This window comes from Harpia harpyja, chromosome 13, assembly GCF_026419915.1.
Source record: "Harpia harpyja isolate bHarHar1 chromosome 13, bHarHar1 primary haplotype, whole genome shotgun sequence".
NCBI lineage: Eukaryota > Metazoa > Chordata > Aves > Accipitriformes > Accipitridae > Harpia > Harpia harpyja.
The window spans coordinates 37,249,320-37,259,269 of record NC_068952.1 but is presented as its reverse complement, the minus strand read 5'-3'; positions in this window follow the sequence as shown (position 1 = coordinate 37,259,269).

Here is a 9,950-nt window from a genome sequence, read left to right as displayed (position 1 = left end):
TGGAATTCCTTTGCATCTTCTTGACTATCCCATCTAAATAAGAGGAGCATCTCTAATCATTTTAGCTTTTCAGTAGTGAGATGCAGTTCCTCTGCCTGCCTTCCACTTCAAGGCGAGTTTTCAGGTGGGAGACTGTATTAAATAATAAGAAATTGAATGCTCTTAATTCAAATTGGAATGGATATAGTTTTCAAGTAAGACTAGAGATCCTTTGCTGCTTACATTAGAACTAGTGAAAATTAATGTTGTAGGAAGTCCCCTGAGTCCATTGCCTCCATCATTATATGAATGTTTTTGTTCATATGCATAAATGTTAGAAGAAAAGCTGATCTCTGACATAATTATGTTGTAGTTGTGTGAACGTTTATGGGTTTGGTACCTTCTAGGGACCGTTAAGATGAACTAAAAGTTTACTGAGGTGGGCACTGCGTAAACACAATGAAACATCAATCATGGTAGGCATCTGTGTGTGGAAACAAAGCTTGTCCAGTATTTTCTCTCTGTCATTCTCTAGTTAGTACTCGCCAGAATGATGATGGGAGGAGTTAGAAACAGAACCATGTGTTCCTATACCAATGTAACACAAGTGGCTAAAAATACCTAAAAACTTTTTCGGAGTCGTCATCACTATTGCCTTATACAGAAACATTTTACATAAGAGATAGAGCTACAAATTTAATTTACTTTAGCTTTTAATACTTGCCTTCTAGCTGTTTTAAAGCAGCCTGATAGTCTTTGAAGTGAACACCTGGTGGCAGTGTTTGGTAATTCAAAATAGCATTGCAGCCTGACATTTACTTTCTTAGCTCTTTTCTTAGAAGGTGTATAAAGAAATCAAGTTTTCTTCTGATTTCAGCAGCTTTGTTATATGTGTCTTTAATTGTGGCCATTGCTTCTGGTGAAACTTTTTTCTCTCATTTGTTTCAGGTCACTTTTGGAGAAATTGAACACCTCTGAAAAAATGTTTTACAAACAGCATTTCAGTAATTAGATAGAGGCTTATCACATTCACATTACTTGCTGAGGACTTTTCACATTTCCCAGAAGTTCATCAACTCCTTCTCTTTTCAGGTACTTTAAGAGAACAAGTTCTTTGAATTTAATAAAAAGTTTATTTTAACAAATTATTGTTTATTACAAAACATAAGAAGGTATTGACACTCCTAAAAGAAAAAATTCCAGATTGTCCTTTGTTAATTGCCGTGATAGCATGAAAAATCTTATCTCAAAAGCAAAATATATCTTTTGAACAAAAACAATAATTGTCAAGGAATGTGTTTATTAAGAAAATTGCTCTGAGGTCTCAGCCTTTTTGCTGTGGTAATGATTTTTCAGTCTGTTAAAACTGAAATGTGCTATTCATATGCCACCCTGTGAAGAAGATATAGTTGAGCATTGCTTGTTGGGTGGCCTTTGAAAACCTTGTCCACAGTAGCACTTTCAAACCATGCAGAGAGGTTGCAGTTAAAAAAGATTTTCATTCACATGAAGTAATTTTTGTATGCTGTGAAATCTTGTGTAGGAATGTTGGAACATCCCCAGCAGAGCTTGTTTTTTGCCTTATGCTACATTAGTGCATCTGGTCCGTGTATGGTGTATCACCTTTTTTTCATAAATTGATCTGCAGATGCAGAGCAGATTCCTGGCTGGCGTAAACTGTTCCTGCCCCATCTACTTCAGTGCAGATCCTTTACTCCACTAAGGATCTGCCCCATGCTGGTTGGGTTTCCCTTGAAGCGGATTGGTTCCTATCTATGCTTCTCTTTCAGGCTTGCGTATTTTCAGGGGACTGGAAGAAAGAGCTATGTATTTCAGATAAAATTGCTGTGCAGCAAAACCTAATTAATTTAGTGGCTTACTTCACGGGGAAGGGGGGATCATGCATGGGATTTCGCAGCTATATACCAAATTCATAATTCTTTAATATTTTTGTGTTTCAGGAAGAACTTTAGCTAGAGTAGAAATCAGTTTTCTTTTTGAGGCTTTTTCAGGGGCAATGCTATAGGTTAGATCACCTGATTTTTGCTTTTTAAAAATTTTCAAGGATAAGTGCAGATCTGTTATTTAAGAAGTCTTTATAAGCCATATAGATTTTCAGATAGAAATTGACTGAAAGGAAAATGCCCGTTGTTTGCCTTCCCTGGGCCCCAGGCAATAGGATGTAAATATGCGTAGTGAATACTGCGTGAGATCAAACTGGCATTTTTTCTGAAGGTGAGAATCCAAGACAATATATACAATTAAAGCCAACAGCCTTGCCTACCAAAAGGAGTCCATGCCTTCTGGCATTCTCCAGTGAATACCTCCTCTGTTCCTCTCCCATGTATATGCATCTCACAGTTCCTCTAAAAAAAAAAAAAAAAAAAAAAAAAGGCATAGTAGAACCAGCCAGCGCCAGTTTGTTTTCCATGTTTTCTTTTCTCTGTAAGGGATTAGTTGTAGTAACAGATTTCATGTGCCAGAAAGTGGGTGAACATTAACTATTTTGTCATGCACTGATCCTTCCTACAGCCCTGCAAAATTTGAAATGCAGGAATGGTTATTCATTAACATTTCTTTGTGTCTACAGGAAGTACATTTACTATGTAAACATGTTTTATATAGAACATACAGCTGTTTTGAACGAGCACTCAATGAAACATAAGAGTACAGTGCCTACACTGCCACTTCAGAAACTCTGAGATACCACAGCATTGTGTTTTGGAAGAGCGAACACACAAAGACTTTGCCTGGAAAAATGAATGGTGGAAGTTTCTTTTTAAAAAAAAAAAAATCTTCAATTTTTTTCATTGTTTTGTATCTGAAATGCTGGGACACTGAACTATTGACATGCAGTTAATATTTAGAAGTGGGGTGGGTGGGGGTGTGTTTCTGAAGTTCCTTATGCTGATTTAGTAGAGATCCCATTAGAGAAGGAGAATTGAAGCACCATCAGATAGTCCATTTTTAATAGACTGTGGAGTATATTATCACTGGAAAAAAACCTTATGGTGTGGAGAAAACAGCCTAGAATAGCTAGAAGAATCACGGGGGGCCCTCTTGTCCTGGGAATGTCAGTCTCAAATTTGGGAGGAGCTTTACTGGTCATGCCATTTCCTTGTGTAGTAGGTGGGATTGTGTCTGATACACCTCTCTGCAAGCAACTCCACTAGCTAAACTCCACTTTAAGGGCATTTTGTGGAGTGGGGCGCATTCTGAAAAGGTGAGGAATGTTTCTGCTTGCCAGAAACAGCAGTCAGAGTGTTTTGGCTGGGCGGTTGCCTCTCGGTGACGGAAGCTGGTTTGCCCCTTCGGAGCTGTAGGATGGTGCCTTTACCAAGGTACTTCTCACACAAACTATACACCGTTGGCCCTCCCACATAAAGCATACCGTTCCTATGGACCACAGGACCAAGTAGCATAGGTGTGCTGTGGAGAGGGGTTATGTACAGCGTACCAAGCCCTTGGGCAGCTCTCTGCTACACGAGGGGGTAGATATTGAGGTACTGGGTTAGCCAGCATTTGGACCGTGGGCTGGTATACTGGGGTTTTGTGTTTGACCTGTAGCTGAGATCATCCTTGCTCAGAAAAGCCCAAGATGGGAGAAGGGGGTCTTGGTTGTCTAACCAGTCCTACGTGCACTTCCTAGGTGTAACTTTTATTAAATGGTAAGGAAGGGGAGGGTGTCTAATTGTTTTAATGGGAAAATAATAATACTCTTAAACCGGCAGGATAGTACAATGATAGGAGATGACAATTAGATGAGCTCATAAATTTTGGACCAATGGCATCTGTGCAAAAGTGGAAGGTTAATTCTACGTGGTTGGTACAGAAAAAGTAACAAAAAAAAAAAAGCTGCAGTTGACCCTTCAGGATATAATGCACTTGTGTCAACATGGACTCTGCCCAAACATTGTTCTGCTGTGGAAGCAGCTGGGTGCCCTGCCCTCTGGTTTATAGAGTGCCAAAGGGAAGGGGTAAGGAGAGATGAGGTGAGGGAAGAGGGAGGAGGGAAAATAAAGCAAACCCAGCTCACCTCTTCCACACCACTCTCTGAACTGAAAATGTCCTGTGGCTGACCCTCTCAGCCCTGATTTCTTGATATTTAGGGACCTGCATCAGCAGAGAAAGAGTGTCTACCTCAAAGTCACCGGCATTGTTAAAAAGAAGCAAATTTTCTACTTCCTTTACAAATATTTTTCTTCGGGAGGGTAGGTGGATGTGGGGAGAGTGGGGCAGGGGAGAGAATAATAGCTATTTCTGTCTGGCCTGTTATATTTGAGGTCTAATTTATAGTGTTCTGTGTAGCACGATGGTGTCATTTTAATGGTGTATTAACACTGAAGTCTGGAATATTTATTTGGTTGAAAAATGCATCTGATACTAAATATATCTCTGGGGAGATGGCTGTGGGATGATTACAGAACTGATGGCCATCAAATTGATAGCATTTCTCTGTCCTCCTGAGTCTTCTGCTGTAAAAGTGGGACAGGGCGTTTTCTGGTTAAGAGTAATGGTCTCTGCGCTGTCCTCAGGGGCAGATGTGGCCCAGCACCTGCGCCCTGCATCCAGGGTAGACAGAGCTGCTGCACCATTATCTTCAGTTCCCTGTTAATTTCTATTCAGATTAATCAGTAGTTGCTTGACATGAGGAATCACATTGTGAGCGTTAAAGCTTTACCACACACCATTGTTATTTATTTATTTGCAGTCTATTATTTGTGCTAGAAATACTAGCTAATTTAATCCAATTTGTAATCTTCCTTTTTTTCTTTTTTCGGCTGAAGTCTCCCATGTGATTTGTGTATGTATAAAGCTAGGGGGTTTTATTCTTGGGGGGGGAGGGTTGGTTGACTATCTGTACGAGGTAATATGAGATAGTGCCCAATAGAAATTCTTAGCCTCCCTTACTTTAAACCAGGTTAATGTACTGAAGCAAGAGAGACATTGCCAATCTCAGGAAAGGGACCTTTCCTGAGCATTACAATTGCATTTTGTTTATTATTTGCACTGTGGCTGTGGCTGGATGTCTTCCTAAGTGAGATTGTAAATCATCTGAACTGCACTAGATTTCTCAGTTTCCTTGTGTGATGCTATGTACAGATCAGGAGTGAGCAACCACCTCTGCAAATACTTGTACTTGATTCATGGAGATTAATTAAACATGGACTGTGTCAAAGCTATGCTATGGCTATTTTGATAGTTTATTTTCATTAACATTCAAGCAAGGTGCAGTCCTGTCTGTGGAAAGACAGGATGCATGATGGAGGGAGCCCTACATCCCCACATCTGCAGCACGATGATCTATAGCTGTGGCTTCTGCAGGCTCATAGCAAACAGGGTGTGAGCGCGAGTTCGCTGGTCGTGTATGTCGGTGGGTCTGTGACGGTGGGGATTCACTTGCCAACACCCTTGCTGGATGGCAGGGACTGCAGCTGTTAGCAATCAAGAGGAAGCTATCGTTTCCTCTTGACTTTTACAAACTGGCCTAATATGAGTTCTATTTATTCAGGTGGTTTTATACAAATTTTCCAAAGATCCTGAGTTCGACCTTTGTGTATGTAGTTTCCCATCCAATTAGTGAAAAGCATTTAGAAATGTCAAGGATGGGACTAGAAGGGCCTCCTAGGTGCTGTATGCCGCTGTTACAGCCAACCAGATTGCACCCTATCTTTTTCAGCTGTATCAAATACCAGAAATAATTTGTCTCTCCTACTCTTCTCTTTGCTGTACTACTACTGTATCAGAACCTTGTTCAGGTTGCTTAGAAACCCTCTTGTAGTATCCAGTTTTTTTCACGGCCCATTCATATTCATTTGTTCTTGTGCCAGTATTGTCCCCTAGTTGGGTAGCTCTTCTCTCCACCTAATGTTTACACATCACTTCAATGTATTTATAATAAGGAACCATATCCTTTCTCAGTCTTCATATTTTTAGGCTAAACAAGCCCAGCTTTTTTAGTGTCCACTCATAAAATAGGTTTGTTATTTCCTGGATATACCCAGTAGCCTATCCCTGCACCTGTTCTGGTTTCAGTTCCTCATCCATGGGACCAGTCTCGCACAACCCTCCCAGTCTTGCAGAGGAGTTTGCACCGCCATCTAGCACGACAGCAGAAATATCTGCCTGCCTGCCCGCGCTGGCTTTACTTCACGTGCTACACACTAGGACCACATCTGCATTTGCAGCATCTCCCATTGATGGGTCCTGGTCGTTCTATGATTGGCTAATAAATAAATGTCTTTTTCCTCTTGGTCTTCCTTCAGTAGGCATGCAGGGTTTGGTTTTTTGCTCTGGAACAATGCCATGCACTTATTTAGATCTCCCTCGCCCCTTCCTCACTTGAAATATTTGTTAAAAATATTGCCACTGATCTTTCAGCTTCCCATGATGCCTTTTTTTTCCAGGCTTCTACTCAGTCCCTTTCTTGGTTTACAGCTTTCCAGGATGCGGTAGCTTCCATCTCCACAGCCTCCTTCCCATTAGCCATCCTACCCTTGCTTCCACCTTTTACATGGCCCTCCCTCACAAGGCCTGGTGGTGAAGCTTCATCTAGATTTTGGGTCATGCTAGAATATTTGTGATGTCTTTAGCTTCAGAAAAGCCTCTTGTCTGTGGTTTTCATTATATTTAATGCCTGATTTTGTTTTTAACTTTGTTTTGTTAGATAAGGTCAAGGTCAAATCAACTGGAATAATTTTGACTTTGGTGGCACACTTCCTCATCTCTGACGTGACTTCTTCAGAGCCCAATCCCAATTTCCAGTATCTGTGTGATCTTTGCTTAATTTAATACACTTTTTGAGGTGATCATTCATCCACACGGGTTTGGTACCGCCCTTACAGAGCTCTCCCTTTGGCCAGAGGTTTGACATTTCATGTAAATTTTATCTTGAAGATATTCCACTTTTCTTCCGAAATCCAGGTCAATGCGATTTTCAACCCAGTTCACGACAGTAGCACACATCCCATTAAATTCCCAAATTTAATTAAATTCCCAAATTTAATTAAATTCCCAAATTTAATTCTCATCACCTCATCCCATAGGGCAGAAGCACAAACGAGAAGTTTGTGTTGCTTCTATAAAAGCCTCTAAAGCGTCTTCGATTTGAGCCCAGCACCCTTCTCGCGGGTGATGCGAGTGGGTAATGGAGCTTGTCCGCTGCTGCCGTGCGCCGGTGCCGGTGTTCCCGCGCGAGTGAGGATGTGCAGATGCAGGACTGGGTGCTCGCTCAAAGAGGGCCAGACACCCTCGGCTCCGTCCCGCTCCTGCAGCGGCATGTTTGAACAAGAAAGAATAACATGCTCGGTAATGGCACAAGTAAAGTTTTACAAGGAGAGCAGGTGTGCCTGCTCGAAAGATAAACTCTTCACCCATGCGACGATAAGATAAATGATCCGAATCTTGTGATTTAGTTAATGTTTCTGTCTTTAGCCTGCTGTGTACACAGCACCCTGCTGGATAAGCTGCCCAGAACTGTGTGCCTCTGTATGCACAGAGCTATAATAGTCAGCAATATCATTCTCTCACCTGGTGTCCTTAAACAGCCTTTAATCATTATACGTCGTTATTATGTGTTCCTTATTGTACAATGTAGCAGCTACCTGGCATTAAAAAAAGGCCAGTGCCAACATTAAAAATAAAAGGCTGGTGCCAACATTAAATAACATCATTGGCTGTGACTGGAGGATCTTGTTTCACTGCTATTTCAGGCTGTCACGTTTCTCTGGAGCAGTATTTAAATTATGTCTGAATTTAGGCAAATGTTTTTTGTTCGGTTGCCTTGAGAATTAGAGTTAATCCATCTTTCTCACCAAGGGAAAATTCCTCCAGAGGCATCTTGCTCTTGTTTCACTGCTTATTGATTATCACTCCCAGTTTGCACGTTACTGGCTGCGGCGTTCCAGCTGCATTTGAATGAGCAAAAGAAAAGCCAGCTGGTGCTCTGTTGTTCTCATTTTTATATCAGCATTTTGGTTTCAAAGACATTTATCTAATCTTATTAACTGGCTTTACCAAGAGGATTTCCTCACAGACTTAACTGGGAGAAGACAAATAGGCAGCGAGGAGGGGGTGGTGGAGGATATCTTCTGTTACTCTGCACAGAAGCACATTCTTACCTACTGGGAGAAAAAATAAATCAGGTTTGCTATTGATTCAAATGCTGGCACGTCCCAACTAAGGCAAAGCTCCTGAATTTCCCTTATGGGAATGGCCTGCCTGTAAGAAGGCAAGGCGATGGGCTTTTTTCTCCCACGGGAGTGCAGAGAAAAGGCCAGAAGGCACAACCTGCTGCAGAGGGAAAGGCTGCACTCAGGGAAACGCAGCCGGGGGCCGGGGGCTGCGGCCGCATCCCTGGCACCTCCCTGTGCTCCCTGGCTAGTGAGAACTTGCTTGTTGTGGGGGGGGCTTTTTGCATGTAAGAGCCCCATGTACACTCAGAGTGCAAAAACAGAGCAGATATGGGGAAATTAGGTCAAATGGTGCCTGCACATTGGGGATCTCTATGGTTGAGGGTAGCAAGCATGCAGCCTAAGGTCCAAATTCCCAACGAGGCACACACACACGTCACGGTATTCATAAATTCAGAGTCCTGTTTGACATAAAGTAAAATACAGTGACATGAATCTACAAGCATACATATTTTGTTATAGGGCTCCTTAAGAGTAATTGCTGCTAAAACAGGATTTCTACTACAAACAAAGAATCATATCTTTAGTCAGTCCTTTGTTAATTTAGCAACTTTCAACTTCACCAAACAGGGGCTGTACATCCAGGAATTCCTCTGACAAAGGGCACCCCAGAATCTGGAAGATTATCCAGTTACGATTTAAAGAAACTTACAGCAAGGATGACTGACTAAAGAGAGAAGTCTCTGAGAGCATTAAGAAAAGAGAAAGAACGAACATGTGAGTAAGAGAGAGCTTCACTTTCTCATGAGTAAAGTGAGAATTATTCCTGTCCTTATGTTTTGTGATGGGTGTAGTCAGGGTCCCTGGTGTTGGGTACGGACTTGTTTGCTTTCCTTCCTTTTTTCTCTTCTCCTTCTCTCTGCCTCTTTTGCTCTTTACAGACCCCGTACTTGCATGAGAAACTTACGTTGATTCTTAAGGAATCTTTTTAGATTTACATGTGTTAGCAATGAGGGGCTCTTAACTTAAAAGCTCTGTTTGGGGTAGCACTGGCAGAGAATAAAGGATGGCTGTTAGTCCTGGGCTGAGTCAGGGGAGTGGTAGATGGCTTCTTCTCCTGGGAACAAAAGGGAGGTTCCAGGGAGCCATTGCCTTGGAAATCCCACCCAGAGCAAGATCATCAAGAGCTACTGGCTCTTCCTAGCTCTTTCTAGGTGCTGGGAGTTGTCCATGGAGGATACTGTATTATCACGTCTGGAGGGAGAGTTGTGTGATGATGCGTTCCCATCCCATGGGCATCACAGGTGTTGCCATCCCTGCGCAGGCACAAGAGCGTGTCCAATTGATTCAGAAGCGTTTGAGATCGGCTGCAGATCAAGCCCATTCACTCTTCCTCATTGCTAACAGCGCCTGCCCAACTCACCCTTCGGCACGGCTGGGCAAACCTTACTGCAGCTTCCAGTCTGCTCCAGCCACCTTCTGCTTCAGCCAGCGTGGCTCTGGGGCAGTGGATTGCCTGGGCGTAAGCTGGGAGCTCTGCGTTACACGCTGCAGCCTCTCTGGGGGCTGAAGGGTGGCACGCTGGACTGCACCCACCTCCTTCCAGTCTGCAGAGCCATCCTGCCCTGGCAGTCACAGGGAGCTCGCACCACCTCATGCTTCGGTGTTTCTGTAGGATGACGTAAAGGGAGAAGAAGTCCTGAGGACTAGTGGAAACACCACACCTATTTCTGAGGGCACATCTTTTAAAATGACATCAGTAAAAGAGCACAATACAGGACATCAATGCATCTCTCGTGATGAAAAGCTACATGTTCTTCCCTAGCGAACATATCTCCC